At 47.3% G+C, this 18,626-nt stretch overlaps 1 long non-coding RNA gene across 1 annotated transcript in view; it reads left to right on the top strand.

Moving 5' to 3' along the window:
• Window positions 1-18,155, top strand: part of LOC122452435 — a 36,184-nt gene extending 18,029 nt beyond the window's left edge. Inside the window, exons 3-6 of the long non-coding RNA XR_006272689.1 lie at window positions 751-924; window positions 2,093-2,740; window positions 5,862-5,948; window positions 17,778-18,155. This is a non-coding gene — a long non-coding RNA (uncharacterized LOC122452435). The remainder of the gene's footprint in view (window positions 1-750; window positions 925-2,092; window positions 2,741-5,861; window positions 5,949-17,777) is intronic.
• Window positions 18,156-18,626: the final 471 nt, after the last annotated feature.

Below are 18,626 nucleotides of genomic sequence, written 5' to 3'. Positions count from 1 at the left end.
GAGCTTCCCTGGTGGCTCAGATGGTAAAATCATCTGCTTGCAATGCTAGAGACCCGGGTTCAATCCCTGGGTTGGGAAGATCTCCTGGAGAAGGAAACAGCAACCCACTCCAGTAATCTTGCCTGGAAAATTCCATGGATGGAAGAACCTCGTAGGCTACAGTCCATGGGGTCACAAAGAGTTGGACACGACTGAGCGACTTCACTTTCACTTTTTCACTTTCTACTCAATACCCCCATAAGCACAACCACAGCTGAAAACAATCTGGGAGATTACACTGAAGCCTGTAAAATATCCTTTTCTATTTTCTCCGCTACCCAGGTAATGAATGAGCCAGTATGAACTCCAGCCCTGCTTACAGACTCACCACACCCCTGTAGACACCTGTCCGGGCCAGTGAGCCCCTCTCTGCGGCCACGGAGACCCACCCCAGCCCTCCCCTCAGCCTCCTCACTCTCAATTTTAGTCCAAATTTTCCCTCTCCCCATTCGTATCTATCCTGTTGGTTTTAGCCCAATAATTTTCATCTGCCCCTTCAAAGGACCGCTTCAGATCGACTCTGAGGGTGTCCTGTCAGTTAGCCTCCTGCCTTCAAGTCAGTCAGCCCACTGTGCTGTTCTGAAAGCAAGCCCTTGGCTTATATTGAATTGGCCAAAAACCTCATTTGCGTTTTTCTGTGAGATGTTATGAAAAAGCTCAAAAAAACTTTTTGGCCAACCCAATCTTATTTTTATCTGACTTGTTATTCAGGTTTTGGATCAGAAGCCCGTTTTCTTTAGTGCTGCTCTCTCTCCACCACCCGGCTCTGAGCAGCCTGAGGGCAAACGGAGGGCCTGGGTCTGCATCAACCCCACAGAACCGGGATTTGCTCTCTTTCTCCCCAGCCTGCGGGCTTTGGGCACCTCCCTCGTGTCAGGCGCTGAGGTAGGTGCTGCAGACAGAAGGCAGACCGAGTCCATGGCCTGCCTCCTCTGGTCCTCTCCCTCCTCCTTAGATGGGGCTCCATCCGATCCACCGGGCCGGCTGACCGCTGCCCGGGGGAGGCGAGGGGGACGCTGGGACTCCACTCCAGGGATGAGAACCAGCACCGTCTCCCTGGGCTGCAGGTGTGCCCGCCACTCTGGCAGCTCCCCTCAAGAGTCCCCTGGTTCCCTCCCCGTATCCCTGCCTCCAGCTCCAGTGTTGCTGTTGGCTCTACTGCCTGCCTGCAGCGCGGCCAGGGACTGGAGGAGCTTTTATTCCAAAGGAGGGCAGTCAGCTGAATTTCCAAATCCCAGATTTTTTCCACTTCAATTTTTCTCCTTTTCTCTTTTGCCCAAATAACACGTTCATTTTGTAGGAAAGGATGGGGCAGTTCTTCTTCCAGGGGTTAAAGACTGTATGAGGAATACCTGGGAGATGGGCAGGGCTCAGCCAAAGTTCTGTTGGAATGGAAGGCAGGACCGAGCAATGGAGGGGCCTGTCAAGCCCCCAAGGAAGACAGGGGGGAGAAGGGTAGTGGGGATGAGGTCAGGTTAGGGGGCCAAGATTTTTCTCCTCCTCCCCACTCTCCTCCACCATTTCTCCATCCCATTCCCTTTCTTCCGTCTTTTTCTTGCTTCCCCTGTTTTCTCTCTCTCTCCTTCCTCTTTGTTTCTGACTCATTTGTTCATGCATTCTCTCAGCAGGCATTTCTTTAGCAGCTGCTGTATGTCAGACACCGTGCTGTAAGCTGAGAATACAGAGTCAAAAAGTCAAAGCTCAAGGCTCTACGGCCTGTGGGGGGTGGGGCACAGGCTGGGTGAGGAGTAACAGCTGGCAAAGAGAGTTAACTGGTAAGTCTCCAAGTCTACTCAGAGGCTTAGACAGCACATCTAGAGCGGGGGAAGCTGGGATCAAGGAGACAAGACTCAGAGAACCTCCGGTGGCTATTCACGCAGCCCAGCTCATTAGTTCCTCCTTTCCCATCCCAGGCAGAGAAATCTCAGTGGGAAAGAACACGGACTATGTGAGCAGAATCCCCTCCATTCAAATCCTGGGTCTACCACCTTCTGCGCTGATAACAAGTCACTTAATTATTTATTTGTTTATTTACAACAGATTTTCTTTTTAGGCCATTTTAGGTTCACAGCAGAATTGAGCAGAAAGCACAGAGCTCCCCAGGCACTCCTGTCTCCCCCACGACCAGCACCCTGCACCAGGCAGGACTGTTCCATTCGAGGGGACGTCACTGATAGTACCGTCATAGTCTGCCTTCAGGTCCACGCTTGGTTTGCACATTCTGTGGGCTGTAAGAACTGTGTAATCCACCATTACAGTGTCATACAGAAATAGTATCACTACTCTCTGCTCCCTGCCTTCCTGCTGCCTTTTATCCTCAATTTCTTCTTCTTTGGGTCATCAAGGGGATAAAATGCAGTAATATACATGAGTGCCTTGCTTTAGGAGTGTGTTATTTGTATCACATGCCCATTAAAAGCCCAAGGCCCCTCCCCAGTGGGCCCTGATTGCTGTGTGTGGTTTACTGCGTGGTACTGGAAGAAGCGATGTACCGGGTGTTGAGCTCTTTCCAGAGCAGTGAGGTGACATGTGGCCTCCACTGGTCGCATGGTTGGCTACTTGGGGAGTGATAGTGGGAGGAGGCCACGGAGGCACACGGATTCCAAAGGGACTCCGGACTGTTCCCTGCTCCTGAAGTGACCCATCCAGCTTCATACAGGCAGCACTCTGACTGCTCTTGGCAGGGCTTTGGAGAGCCTATGTGAGTCAGGTCCACGTGGCCGATGCGGGAAGGGAGGGGCAGGGAGGGCTCCTGCCCAGGATGGGCCACGCTGGCTTGGAGAGACTGTTCCTGAAAGTCCCTGGCATGGGGAGGGCTGCTGCGGGCTGTTAATCTGCCATGCAAATCGACGAGTAAACAGTCTCCAATGAGAATCCCAGATGCTTGGTTCCCTGCAGAGACCCGGACACTCATCCTGGGCTCCAAATGGGGACCAGCTTCAGGGAGCCGTGCACAAGCTGAGGCAGAGCCAGGGGCTTCTCCCCCTCCCGTATCCAGACAGGGTAATTGCCCAGGAGACCTCAGTCTCCTCCTGCCCCCGGACAGCCACAGGGAGAAGGGGACCTGGCAGAAACAGAGGGCGCAAATATATCACCTTTCGTTCAGAGGGGTGAAAGCTTCTGGGATCTGCTTGGGCTGTCTAGACAAAGCAGATGAACTGGTGCTAGAGACATGGGTGGGCTGGGTGGTGGGCTTAGGCATGTAGCCTGTCTCCACCTCAGCCGGGTCTGTCACGAGGCAGAAGCACAGCTGGGCTTGGGGGCATGCCAGTGCTTGCTGTATATACGCTCAGAACTTGTCGGCCTGTGGTGAGGAGGGGTGGGAGGGAGAGAGTGGAATGGAACACATCTGGTGACCTGGTTTTTTTGTTTTCCTACTCTTGGTTAAGGGCTTTGGCTGTGCTCAGGGCTGGAGAAAGAAGTCAGGAAAAGGGGATGAGGCCCTAGTAAGGAAGAAGGGGGCAGGGGGTGCATGTTATTTGGCTGGGCTCAGAGGGGGAGAGTTGATTTGATCCTGGGACGGCGTCTATACCATATGGAGTAGGAAGGGGCTCAGTTTCCTTGTGTGAAGATTCAGTGAGGAAGAAAAGTATGATCACGTGAACATTTAGCAGCATTTCCAACAAAGATATAGCATGCAGCTATATTCATACATAAACTCAAAAGGTGTGCATAAACACACACGTCTTCAAGTATGGTTGCAAACACAACCATCACCGGCACATACAGTGAAAGCTCTCACATCTCACTTACACACAAACCGCCACTGAAACACATGCAGACATGTTCACTTTACCAGAGTGAGTCACACTGACCCTAAAGATCAAGACCAGTGTGCACTGAACCATCATCACCCCTTGGATGATGCAAAATCTAATGCCTATACCCAGTTTTCTGCATACTTCCAGAGGGCATGACTGCTTTTGATGAATCACTCAGACCAGGGTCCCTTGGCCATTCCTCACTACCACCTCTGTTCCAACACCACCTCCATGCAGATGGAGAGCATGGAAGGCTTCAGTGATGTGGCAAACTTAAGAAGATTTGAAGAAATTAAGAGATTTCCATTAAAACAGTGCAAACAATTTATATGACAGACATTTCGGTACTTATTTTTTAAAATCTATTGGTCATTCTCACAACTCCAGAAGATTTGAAGAAATTAAGAGATTTCCATTAAAACAGTGCAAACAACTTATATGACAGACATTTCGGTACTTATTTTTTAAAATCTATTGGTCATTCTCACAACTCCAGATTCAGAATCTGTCCACCTTATTCAGCAAATCTTATTTCTCCTCTTGTCTGTTGTCTTCTTCCCAGGGGCAAAATCCAAATTCTTCTCATTTTCTAAGATGGAGCAATTCAGCTGCCTCCAACCTCTGTCCCCAAATTTGGCTCCTGAACCCCCATAGTATAGCCAAAAACTCACTGGAAACTCTGGAAATAGACCCTGTGGCTTGCTGATTAAGGCCATCTGCCTTTCCCACCTTCATCTATCAGGGGTAGTTTATATTTTTCTAGTTGAACATAAATCTGCAAATATACACTGAGACACAGAAACACAGAACTCTGTCCATGTCCCCAGAAGGATTTGGCAGGAAATGGACTCGTCTGTACCGTAGCTGGGCCAGGATGTTAAATCTAACCTTTTGCCTCCTCCCCTACCTCTCCTCATTCGCACTTCAAGGGTTCTATGGACTTATTCATGGTTTTCTCACCATGGACTTACTAAACTGTAAAGTTAACATCACTGAGAGCCTATTTGTGCCAATCAGTCTTGGGATACGAAGATAAATAAAACGAAGCCATGAAGCACAAGGAGCACAAATTGTAGATGGAGGGGCAAATAAGCACAAAGCGCAGCATGTTTTAATGAGATTAAACCTGCGATGGGGAAGTAAAATGTGCTCCTGAGATACAGAGGAAGGGTAATTTCATCAGTTTGGCAGGGGAAGTGTGGAGAAGGTGGGCAGGTTGACTAAAACATCATAATGTAAAAAAGGGGATATTACTGAGGACCAAATCAAGCCACCATTCATTCATTCATCCATTCATTCCTTCACTCACTGATTTTTAAGACTGTGCTAGGCAATGAACAAGACAGACAGACTTTACTTGTAATAGAAACTATAGACTTTAACAGATATAGGAGTGTTCTAGAAGGGGAAACTGAGTCATATGGCCCTCCTACGGAGGTGACACTTAGACCTACAGAAAGAATAAGCATTAACTAGATGAAAGAGAGTGAGAACATGTTCCGGCAGAGGAAGGAGTATGCTTGAATCTAAAAGCAAGAAAGAGTTTCATGATTATGAGAAGTAGCAAGACATTTGGTATCATTGATGCTGAGAGACATGAAGGAGCATGGCATGAAGTGAGGCTGAGGAAATAGGCAGTGCCCAGACATATTAAGTGCATACATGCTGAGTTGTTTCAGTTGTGTCCAACTCTTTGCGACGCTATGGACTGTAGTCCACCAGGCTCTTCTATCCATGGGATTCTCCAGGCAAGAATACTGGAGTGGGTTGCTGTGCCCTCATCCAGGGAGACGTATTAGGGGATCCCCTCAACACACATAACCCTTCTGATACTTTTGAGCACAGAGTCAGAGGGAATTCTAAGAAGGCAGAGCCTGGAGTTTAACTCTGAGCTGAGTTCAACGCTATGAGATTAAAGAGCTTTGGGCCGGGAATCCCTCTGCACCCAGGCAGCCTGGGATGGGAGACGTGGTCTAGGAAGAGTACAGCTAACAGAGCTGCAGACTTGGGGACACTGTAGCCAAGCGTCACATGATGGCGTGGGGTTCTCCTCCTGTAAAGACTCACCACTGTGGCTGGTACAAGGATGTGGATCAACAAGGATCCACGCAGCATCAGATGGGGAAACATCGGTCAAATGCAATACAGGTAAGACACTCTTCAACACTCACTGGTGGCCAAAAGGGAAGATCTCATGGTGGGCTGGCGTAGTCTCAAGTTCCCCCTCCTTTCGACATTTGAATGCAGATTGACTCTTTTGGATTGAGCAAGCACTGTGGTCGTTGGGCACAAAATGGAAACAGATTGGAGCTCAAGTGGTTAGTGTGAATAGTAAAAAGAGGCAAGTCCTTATTTTTATTCCAAACTGGTAGCGTTAGTTATACAAGTTACATTAAATGTTTTTGATGGGACACCATCAAAAGCATTTAGGCTGCAAAATGTGAAGATCAGAATTTTGTTTGTAAAAGATTACTTTGAATATTATGCGAGGAATGCATGAAAGGAGAGAAAGATGATAAAGCCAGAGAGACTAATTAGGAGATTTTGTTAGAAATGCTTCAAGCAAGAGAATGTACGACATAGTTTAAAACTTGGTTTACCAACAAGAAGCCAGGAAGTCAGGCACCCACAAGAAATGGTTGGGCAGCTCAGTATCATTAAAGACCCAGCCTTGTTCTATTCTACCACTCTCTTGATGGTGGCTTTTTATTCTCTTGCTTGTTCCCTTGTGGTTGCAAGATAATTGTCTTACCTCCAGACACAATAATTCTATTGAAGGCAAAGAAAAGAGGGAGGGAACATCACTAGCCATCATCTGTTCCTTTTCTCAGAAAAGCAAAAACTTTCCCAGAAGTTCATCACAGATTTGTTTTTATATCTCATAGGTCAGAATTGGATCACAATACCCCTCCAACTGCAAACAAGAATACAAAACTGAATATTTGAGTTGTACATTATAATTCAGTGCCTGAAGCTAGATACATTGTTGCCTGGAGCAAAATTTGGGTTCTGATAGCCAGATAAAAAGAAAAATGACTGTTGAGTAGGAAATAAAAAGCAATGGTCAGAGAGGCAAGAGAAAAGGGCCCCAGATAAAACGGTGCATTGGAGATAGAGACATCTAAAAAGTGGAAGTTACAGAACTTGGTGATGGGATGTGGAGAAGAGAGGAAGGGAAGAGGAAAAGGTTGATTTCCAGGTTATCGACTTGGGCAGCCAAAGGATTCAAATGTTATCAAATACATAGGATGAGGCTAAATTTTGGTCCAAGAGCATCTGATACTCAAATTGAGGGGTTGGTTTTTTTCTCTCCCCTCCAGCCCCCACTTTTCTTTATCTTTTATAACAAACCATTCTTGTGTATAATCTTCATGGCTAGTCTTTGAAGCAGGTATATTATTGTCCCCACTTTAAATATGAAAAGTCAAGGTCTGAAAGATTAAGTGGCCTGTCTTCACTCAAGAAGGGAATGGAATTTAGATTTACAGTCTGCAAGTGACATGAATCTGACTCTCAGAGCTCCTGGACCTGCAGCTAAGAGTGGAAAGGGCCATTCAATGAAGCTGTAAATTATCTTTCTCATCATCATGTAGAAAGGCATGAGTGGTTATTGTTCTCTCTTGCAGCAACTCACTGAAGGTCAGCAGGAGCTGACCAGCACAAGTCAGCATCCTAACATTTTTCTATCAAGGCCCCTAAATCAACACCCCTGGGGTTGTTTGACTTTTTTCCCAAGGGAATGATTTGAGCATGTATTTTAAAAAATGAAAAATACCCAGGAAAGCAGAAAAGACTGAAGATACAAAAGATAGTGTGAAGAAGGTAGAGCATAGGATCTATAGCAGCAGTGGAAAGACTGGCCCCACAAGTCACCTTCCATGGTAGCAGGAAGGCTGGAAGAGAGAGAGAGAATGAGGGCGAGCAGTATTGTGTTTATCTATGTCGGCTTGCTCTACTCCCTCAATCCTTTTCTATACTGCCTTCTTCTGCTACAGAGTCTGGAAAGGGCAATGCTAAAATTTCTGGTATTCCTTGCAGTAGGAGTGTCCATGGGATGAGTTCTAGTAACTGAAATCCCAGAGGAGGACTTCCCTTTCCTGTCATAAAATGGCAAAGCATCTCTGGGTCCCTGCCCAGTCGTTTCAGTCATGTCCTACTCTTTGAGACTTTATGGACCGTAGCCCTCCAGTCTCCTCTGTCCATGAGATTCTCCAGGCAAAAATACTGGAGTGGGTTGCCATGCTCCCCTCCAGGGCATCTTTCTGACCCAGGGATCAAACCCTTGTCTCCTGCATTGCAGGAGAATTCTTTACCACTGAGCTACTGGGGAAGCCTAAAACATCTCTGCTCTAGCAGTGGACTTTTCCCTTTCTGTTGTCCCCCCTCCTTTCTTTTCTTATCTGGACATTGGCTTTGATGCCTGGAGATCCAAAAGTTATCTTGCAACCATGAAGAGAAAGGCCACACACTAAGGAAGATGAAACAGGAAGATAGAAAGAGCCTGGTACCTTAATGATCTCCTTGAACGCAGTACTTGCCCTATCCTGTCTATCTCCATATTTCCTATTGCCTTGAGGAAGGAGGGGAGGAAGCGAGGAAGGAGAAAGGCAGGAAGGTTGGGAGGGAAGTAGAAAGGAAGGGAGGGAGGGAGGATGAAAAGAAGGAAGAAAGAAAGAAAAAAGGAAGGAAGGAAGAAAGAATGAAAGAAACTCTCTTAGTTAAGCCACTGCTGATGACTAAACATGAACCAGCTTATGCATCCCCTGGGGCCTCTGGGAGGCTTCCTTTAATTCAGAGATGCTCTCCCCTGACATCTGTGGATGCAGTATTGATGGTGGTAGATGCCGGGGCTCAGTGTGCTGTGCCAGGGAACATGTGAGTACCAAGACCTGCCACACGACCCAGCAACGCACTGCTGGGCACACACACCGGGGAAACCAGAACTGAAAGAGACACGGTGTTCACCGCAGAACTGTTTACAATAGCCAGGACACGGGAGCAACCTGGATGTCCATCGGCAGATGAATGGATAAGAAAGCTGTGGTGCATATACACAATGGAATATTAGTCAGCCATTAAAAAGAACGCTTTTGAATCAGTTCTAATGAGGTGGATGAAAATGGAGCCTACTATACAGAGTGTAGTAAGTCAGAAAGAAAAACACCAATACTGTATATTAACGCACATATATGGAATTTACGAAGATAGTCATGACAACCCTACATGCGAGAGAGCAAAAGAGACACAGATATGAAGAACAGCCTTTTGGACTCTGTGGGAGAATCTGAGGGTGGGATGATTTGAGAGAATAGCATTGAAACATGTATATTACCATCTGTGAAATAGATCAACCAGTCCAGGTTAGATGCATGAGACAGGGTGCTCAGGACCGGTGCACTGGGATGATCCTGAGGGATGGAATGGGGAGGGAGGTGGGAGGGGGGTTCAGGATGGGGGACACATGTGCACCCACGGCTGAGTCATGTCAGTGAATGGCCAAAACCACAATGTATGGCAAAAACCACTAAAATATTGTAAAGCAATTAGCCTCCAATCAAAATAAATTAATTTTTTAAAAGAAACAAAAATAAATAAACACAACAGGAGAGCCAAAGGAGCTGGGTTAGTAGACTCAGAGAAGCCTCTCTTTGGGAAGGAATAGGGAAGACAAGGGGAAGCCCACTCCAGTATGCTTGCCTGGAAAATTCCATGGACAGAGGAGCCTTGGTGGGCTACAGTCCACGGGGTCACAAAAGGTCTGACACAGCTAAGCACACACACTCACAGGGCAGACAAGAGCGACCTACCATGTAGCAGACAGAGCAGTTGTCTGGGAGTGGGTGTCCTGGTCCTAGCACCCCGCCTACCACGAACGAGTGATGTGGCCTCCCTGTGCCTCAGCATGTAGAATGAAGGGTCTGAGCTGCATCGGTGTTCTCAACTTGAGAACCATCAAAAAGAAGAACCCTATATTTTTTTAAAAAGATTTTCAATCTACCTAACTGCATTTATCAAACTATTCATATTCCCATGAGAATATTCTATTGCTATGAAAGTGAAAGTTGCTCAGTCGTGTCTGACTCTTTCCCATGGACTGTATATATGAATTCTTCCGCCCAGAATACTTGAGTGGGTAGCCTTTCTCTTCTCCAGAGGATCTTCCCAACCCAGGGATCGAACCTAGGTCTCCCACATTGCAGACGGATTCTTTACCAGCTGAGCCATAAGGGAAGCCCAAGAATACTGGATGAGTAGCCTATCCCTTCTCCAGTGGATCTTTCTGACCCAGGAATTGAACTGGGGTCTCCTGCATTGTAGGCGGATTCTTTACCAACTGAGCTATAATTCCAGGCAATAGCAAAGAAACGCAACTTTTAAATTTAGTCTTATCATTGGATAAAATTTTCATTAGTTCTTTGGAAACCTGGGAATACTTCTTAGATCCACATGATTACCTTTCAGGACTTGTCATAATCTAAGGATTTGTCTAGGAAATCACTGAGGTCCAATCCCATCTCCCCTGACACCAGAGCCCTGTGCCCCTTAGCAGATGGTGGAGGAACATCTTCCATCCTGCTTGTATGCCCAGTTCTTTTTTTCTTTTCAAGTCTTTATGGCTTTGTGACAGTAGCACTTCTGTTCAGTGTTTTGGCTCTTTGGCCCCTGCAGCATGTGGGATCTTAGCGCCCTGAGCAGGGTCTGAAAGCCGCATCCCCTGCACGGGGAGAGGAAGTCCCAACCACCGGGCCACAGGGAAGTCGCTAGGTCCAGGTGTTATTTCCAGCGCCAGGCGCTCTCTCACTTCCTTTATGAAATGGCACATTCCTGACGGCCTAAGCGTACCTCACTTGCCCCGAGTGCCTGCCAGTCCTCCTCAGAAGCGATCTTCCGCTCCACCCCGACGCCCTCTTCAGGCCAGGAAGGAGCTGTTCACCTAAACCTTCCTCTCAGTTACCCTGCTGGGCAACCTTCTTACCTGAGAGACCTGGAGATCCTTTCTGCCAGCCTGAAAAGCAAGCCCTGATCTTTTCCCTCAAGTAGCTCCATCTGCTGCTGAAGAGACAGGGGCAGAGATTCTCAGTCCAGTTGAGTAAATGCTATGATGGAGAATCCAATGTGCAGCTGAAGCCCTGAATGGTCGACTCTGCTAGGACATGGGAACCCCAGAGAGTGGAGAGGAGGTGCGGTCTGAGCAGGGCCTGCAGGATAGGGAGGGCCCGGGCAGCATTTGACGACCAGCGACCAGCGCACCACAGGGAAGGGTGGGTTGGGCCAGGCAAGGGCAGGGCTTGACTGCCTGACGACTTCATTCAAGGCCTCCCACCCCTCCTTGCTTCCTTCCTCCCACAGATATTTATTGAGCATCTTTTGTGACAGGTATACTCTTAGGTGGTAAAAACAAATGTGAATAAGACCTGTCTTGTCTTGAAGCAGCTCATAGGATTAGTGGAGAGACAAATCAACTCTTTCCAGCCCCTGATTCTGCAATAGGGGAAATACTTTTGAAGAGATGTGCCCTAGACCCCAGACTGGCTGCTGACTTGTCCTCTACTGACAGCAGGCAGCATGCCACCACAATGCAGAAAAACCTCAACAGGTCTAGCCCCGGGCCCTTCCTACAGTTTAACATTTGCCCAGTCTTAGTTGAAGAGATATCCTGAACTTTCTTCATCTGCTCTGGAAGCTGTAGAATTTCCCTGCCAGGAGGCTGGAGACCGGTCAAATGACTTCTTCTGCCCTACGAGAGTCTAGAGTGGGGAGAAGGGCTCCTCTGAACCTGTCTGTGCCCTCATGCCGCAGTCTTAGGAAGGGAAAAGGGAGCAGACCCTCCGGAGGCCAGGATACGTCCGCTCTAATCCTGCTCCTTAGAAGAAGCTGATAGGATAGTTCCTCCTCAGCCTCCCTGACCCAACACCTCACTGCTCTGGAGGAGTCCCAGCCTGGACAAAGGATGAGGGGTACACTCAGGCGGCATAGGAAGTAAGTAGAGAGTCTATGGTAGGGTCATTATCAAGCGATGCTATGATCCTAGTAGATCCTGGAGGAGAGGGCCCAGTGCCTGTCAAGCCTGTTCAACATTCTTCACCAAAGGTCTCTGCAGGCCAGTGCTACTGTGGGGGTTCCTGGGGAGAGGGCATATTCTTTTCCCCTCAAAGCATGCACACTCAAGTTGCTGAGACAAATACACAGTGGGAATTTTAGGGAGCATGAGAAAACTTTGCTGGGAGAGATATAAAGAACCAGGAGAACACAGTGGCAGGGAAGGGCCTATCCAGTCAGAATGGTTAAAAATGGAGGAAGCAGCTGTTGAGATGAGTCTTCTCATCAGTTAAGATAGCATGTGGTAGCATGTGACAGAAACCTAACTATTGAGGTTTCATAGATTTGGTTTTGTTTTTCTCTTGTGACAAAAATTATGGAAGGAGGCGAGCACAGGTCTCAAGGATGTCATCAAGGACCCAGACCCACTCTGTCCTCCAGGCCAGCATCCTTAGCATGCAGTCTTCCTGGGTTGGAGTTGGTTTCTCCACTCCCAGGCATCGCATCATAGACTTTCCAGGGAGCAAGGGGAAAAGCAAAAGACACCTGCCAGATACGTGACAGCTCTTTCCTGTTAAAAGAAAGAGTACATTTCATTGGCCAGATTGTCACAGTATCACCTCTAGCAACAAGAAGTTTGGAAGGACTTCCCTGGTCCAGTGGTTAGGAATCCACCTGCTAGTGCTTGGGACACAGGTTCAATCCCCGGTCCAAGAGGATTCCACATGCTGAGGGGCAATTAAGCCCATGAGCTACAACTACTGGGGTCCACACCCTCCAGAACCTCTGTGGCACAACTACTAAGGCTTATGCTTCAACTACTGAAGCCACTTGCCCTAGAGCCTGTGCTCCGCAATGAGAGAAGCCACCGCACCTAGAGATTAGGAACTGCTGGCTACAACTAGAGAAAGCCCACGCACAGCAGCAAAGACCAGCACAGCCAAAAATAAATAAATAAAAAGCTTAAAAAAGAAATCAGTGTGCTGTAAAATGAGGCAGAAGGGCAGGACATTGTCCAGGACAGCTGGACAACGAGCAGTGCCTGTCAGAACCTGAAAAGCTCAGAACCTCCTTGAGTGAAGTGTGGAAAGACTTTCAGGTAAAGGTTTAGGGTGGGAACGTGCCAGGAATGTGTGGGGAATCACAGATAGTCCAGCTCAGCTGGAGCTGAGGGTGTGACCAGTGGGAAGAGTGAACCGGGGTAGTTTGTGTTACTCTCCTGCCCGACACACACTGTCATGTGGAAGTCAGGCCTGGGGGGAGCAACACCAGGCAACAAGCAACATCTGGAAAAGACAAGTTTAACTGCAACAGGAAACAGTGATGGAAGTTCAGGGAAAGGCAGTTAGTTCAGTTCAGCCGCTCAGTCGTGTCCGACTCTTTGCTACCCCATGAATTGCAGCACGCCAGGCCTCCCTGTCCATCACCAATTCCCGGAGTTTACTCAAACTCATGCCCATTGAGTCGGTGATGCCATCCAGCCATCTCATCCTCTGTCATCCCCTTCTCCTCCTGCCCCCAATCCCTCCCAGCATCAGGGTCTTTTCCAACAAGTCAACTCTTTGCATGAGGTGGCCAAAGTACTGGAGTTTCAGCTTCAGCATCAGTCCTTCCAATGAACACCCAGGACTGATCTCCTTCAGGATGGACTGGTTGGATCTCCTTGCAGTCCAAGGGACTCTCAAGAGTCTTCTCCAAAACCACAATTCAAAAGCTTCAATTCTTCGGTGCTCAGCTTTCTTCACCGCCAAACTCTCACATCCATACATGACCACTGGAAAAGCCATAGCCTTGACTAGACAGACCTTTGTTGGCAAAGTAATGTCTCTGCTTTTTAATATGCTATCTAGGTTGGTCATAACTTTCCTTCCAAGGAGTAAGCATCTTTTAATTTCTTGGCTACAGTCACCATCTGCAGTGATTTTGGAGCCCAAAAAATAAAGCCTGACACTATTTCCACTGTCTCCCCATCTATTTCCCATGAAGTGATGGAACCAGATGCCTTAGTTTACCAGATGATCTTAGTTTACTTAATGTTGAGCTTTAAGCCAACTTTTTCACTCTCCTCTTTCACTTTCCTCAAGAGGCCCTTTAGTTCTTCTTCACTTTCTGCCATAAGGGTGGTGTCATCTGCATATCTGAGGTTATTGATATTTCTCCCAGCAATCTTGATTCCAGCTTGTGCTTCTTCCAGCCGTGTTTCTCATGATGTACTCTGCATATAAGTTAAATAAGCAGGGTGACAATATACAGCCTTGACGTACTCCTTTTCCTATTTGGAACCAGTCTGTTGTTCCATGTCCAGTTCAAACTGTTGCTTCCTGACCTGCATATAGGTTTCTCAAGAGGCAGGTCAGGTGGTCTGGTATTCCCATCTCCTTCAGAATTTTCCACAGTTTATTGTGATCCACAGTCGAAGGCTTTGGCGTAGTCAATAAAGCAGAAATAGATGTTTTTCTGGAACTCTCTTGCTTTTTTGATGATCCAGTGGATATTGGCAATTTGATCTCTGGTTCCTCTGCCTTTTCTAAAACCAGCTTGAACATCTGGAAGTTCTCAGTTCACGTATTGCTGAAGCCTGGCTTGGAGAATTTTGAGCATTACCTTACTATCGTGTGAGATGAGTGCAATTGTGCGGTAGTTTGAGCATTCTTTAGCATTGCCTTTCTTAGGGATTGGAATGAAAACTGACCTTTTCCAGTCTTGTGGCCACTGCTGAGTTTTCCAAATTTGCTGGCATATTGAGTGCAGCACTTTCACAGCATCATCTTTCAGGATTTGAAATAGCTCAACTGGAATTCCATCACCTCCACTAACTTTGTTCATAGTGATGCTCTCTAAGATCCATTTGACTTCACATTCCAGGATGTCTGTCTCTAGGTGAGTGATCACACCATTGTGATTATCTGGGTCACGAAGATCTTTTTGTATAGTTCTTGTGTGTACTCTTTCCACCTCTTCTTAATATCTTCTGCTTCTATTAGGTCCATACCATTTCTGTCCTTTATTGAGCCCATTTTTGCATGAAATATTCCCTTGGTATCTCTAATTTTCTTGAAGAGATCTCTAGTCTTTCCCATTCTGTTGTTTTCCTCTATTTCTTTGCATTGATCACTGAGGAAGGCTTTCTTATCTCTCCTTGCTATTCTTTGGAACTCTGCGTTCAAATGGGACTATCTTTCCTTTTTTCCTTTGCTTTTCACTTCTCTTCACTTCACAGCTATTTGTAAGGCCTCCTCAGACAACCATTTTGCCTTTTTGCATTTCTTTTCCATGGGGATGGTCTTGATCCCTGTCTCCTGTACAATGTCAGGAACCTCCCCGTCCATAGTTCATCAGGTTCTCTACCAGATCTAGTCCCTTAAATCTATTTCTCACTTCCACTGTATAGTCATAAGGGATTTGATTTAGGTCATACCTGAATGGTCTAGTGGTTATCCCTACTTTCTTCAGTTTAAGTCTGAATTTGGCAATAAGGAGTTCATGATCTGAGCCACAGTCAGCTCCCAGTCTTGTTTTTGCTGACTGTATAGAGGTTCTCCATCTTTGGCTGCACAGAATATAATCAATCTGATTTCGGTGTTGGCCATCTGGTGATGTCCATGTGTAGAGTCTTCTCTTATGTTGTTGCAAGTGGGTGTTTGCTATGGCCAGTGCGTTCTCTTGGCAAAACTCTATTAGCCTTTGCCCTGCTTCATTCTGTACTCCAAGGCCAAACTTGCCTGTTACTCCAGGTGTTTCTTGACTTCCTACTTTTGCATTCCAGTCCCCTATAATGAAAAGGACGTCTTTTTTGGATGTTAGTTCTAAAAGGTCTTGTAGGTCTGCGTAGAACTGTTCAACTTCAGCTTCTTCAGTGTTACTGGTTGGGGCATAGGCTTGGATTACTGTGATATTGAATGGTTTGCCTTGGAAAGGAACAGAGATCATTCTGTCGTTTTTGAGATTGCATCCAAGTACTGCATTTTGGACTCTTTTGTTGACTATGATGGCTACTCCATTTCTTCTAAGGGATTCCTGCCCACAGTAGTAGATATAATGGTCATATGAGTTAAATTCACCCATTCCAGTCCATTTTAGTTCGCTGATTCCTAGAAATGTCGACATTCACTCTTGCCATCTCCTGTTTGACCACTTCCAATTTGCCTTGATTCCAAGTTCCTATGCAATATTGCTCTTTACAGCATCAGACCTTGCTTCTATCACCAGTCTCATTCACAACTGGGTATTGTTTTTGCTTTGGCTCCATCCCTTCATTCTTTCTGGAGTTATTTCTCCACTGATCTCCAGTAGCATATTGGGCACCTACCGACCTGGGGTGTTCCTCTTTCAGTATCCTATCATTTTTGCCTTCTCATACTATTCATGGGGTTCTCAAGGCAAGAATACTGAAGTGGTTTGCCATTCCCTTCTCCAGTGGAGCACATTCTGTCAGAACTCTCCACCATGACCCGACCGTCTTGGGTGGCCCCACATGGTATGGCTTAGTTTCATTGAGTTAGACAAGACTGTGGTCCTGTGATCAGATTGGCTAGTTTTCTGTGATTATGGTTTTATTGTGTCTGCCCTCTGATGCCCTCTCGCAACACCTACCGTCTTACTTGGGTTTCTCTTACCTTGGACGTGGGGTATCTCTTCACGGCTGCTCCAGCAAAGCGCAGCCGCTGCTCCTTGGACGAGGGGTATTTTCTCACGGCCGCCCCTTCTGACCTTGAACGTGGAATAGGTCCTCTCGGCCCTCCTGCACCTGTGCAGCAGCCGCTCCTTGGAGGTGGCAAATGATAACGAATCTCTTGGCATCCTTGCAATGACAGCCTTGGGCGGAGGGCTGCTTGGCTGGACACGTGCACACTCTCCAGTCAAGTCAGACTGTCCAAGATACCCTAGCGCCCCTCATTACTCCCTGAATAAGCCTTCAAATTAGACCCATGTGTTGGTGTCTCGCCTGAGGCCTATTTATCACTGTTGATCCTCCTCTCCCATCTCTTCTAGCCTCAGCTGTTTTGATTGCAGTGGAAGCAGGGGGATCAGGCAGCGCAGAAGGATTAGTGTGGAGATGGCGATTCCAGGTCTAGGGTGTTCTGCAACCCTTCCTTGGACTCTCTCCAGAGATTCCCGACTTGGCATCTAGAGTGCAGAGGGTGGCCACACCTACCCAGCTCATGGGCTCCTGGCTTTCTTGGCCGGGAGGCACTGCAGTTTCAGGTCCCCCCATCTTCAGCAATACTCCTTCCCCCTGCTGGCCTCTGGAGGCAGAGAATGTGTGGGCCAGCCTACTACACCTCGCTGTCACAGGGCTTCCCACGTCCCCCTCAGCCTCCCCCGTCCCAAGCAGAGTGCCTGACTTCCCTTTCTTCCTGGTCTCCTTCTGACCTTTTTACATGCTGTGCATTACTTTGGAAGGACCTGCTTCAGTTCTGCCTTTTATTAAAGGAGAGAACGCAGGTGGTGGAATAGTGTGGGGTAGAACCATTATTTAAGGTGCAGGGAGTGAGGTTCTGGCACCGTTTTCATCAGGACTTATTCCTCAGCTCTTTGGTTTTCAGAGAGTGCTATCCCTCTGATCCACTGGGGTGCTAGGCTATAGTGCAGACGTCAGGACTCACTTGAAAAGAAATGCCACAATAGGAAGACCAAGTAACTAGTACATCACATAGCCTAATTTCCCATTTATTCCAAAAAAAAACCTCCGTAACATTCCTGCAGGAGGCTGAGTATTCTCAGGGAAAGAAGACTTACTACAACTCATGACCTCTCTGGCCCTCTGATAGATTCTTGGGCAGTCCTCCTGATGAAAAGGGGAAAAAATCTTCATGCTATAATAACAGGAACTACTAGGGCACATTCTCTATAGCAGGCACTTTACTGACACTACACAGAAAGACCCCACCAAACGGCACTTTGACTCTGAAAACTGGTATTATTTCCATTTCACAGATGAGGACACCGACAACAAGAGAGGCTGAATAACTTGCCCATTGCCTCAGGGCTGGAATCTGAGATGAGAACCCCACTCCTCGCACGACGTCCACCCCGCTGACCGGGGCACTATGATGCTTGGGCTTGGAGAAGTCTTTGCTGAAAGTTTCCTGTGCACTGTAGGCTACGCAGCAGAATCCCTGGCCTCTATGAGCCCCAATATGCCAGTAACAACCACCTCCAGTTGTGACAACTAAAACTGTCTCCAGAGTTTACCAAATGCTCTCCTGGGGGAAGGAGGCATCAGCCTAGGTTGATTTGTCTGCATTACATACATGTTTTCTTTCTCTGAAAGTGAAAAAGTGAAAGTGATAGTCATTCAGTCATGTTTGACTCTTTGTGACCTCATGGACTGTAGCCCACCAGGCTCCTCGGTCCATGGAATTCTCCAGGCAAGAATACTGGCATGGTAGCCATTCTCTTCTCCAGAGGATCTTCCCAACCCAGGGAACAAACCTGGGTCTCCTGCTTTGCAGGCAGATTCTTTACTGTCTGCACCACCAGAGAAGCCCTACCGAGCTCAGTTGTTTCACTTCCATTTACTGGCCCCAGTTTCTGCCCCCAGGAGTCACAAGAAACATTTGCTTTGTCTTTCTGTCACCCATAGTCCTTCAGATAATGGTCAGGCTGGTTCTTGTCTCCAGCCCTGTTCTCCAGATCAGACTCCAGAGTTCTTTCATCTTTTCCTGATACACTCTGGTTTCTAGGCCTTTCACCACACTGACTGCTCTCTGCTGATGAGTATCAGTTGTGATGAGAGTTAGACTAGACAAAAGGAAGAACTTTCTTCCTTCTGTCATCCCCTTC

This window comes from Cervus canadensis, chromosome 13 (assembly GCF_019320065.1).
Source record: "Cervus canadensis isolate Bull #8, Minnesota chromosome 13, ASM1932006v1, whole genome shotgun sequence".
Taxonomy (NCBI): domain Eukaryota; kingdom Metazoa; phylum Chordata; class Mammalia; order Artiodactyla; family Cervidae; genus Cervus; species Cervus canadensis.
This window is presented reverse-complemented; position numbering and strand designations above follow the sequence as displayed.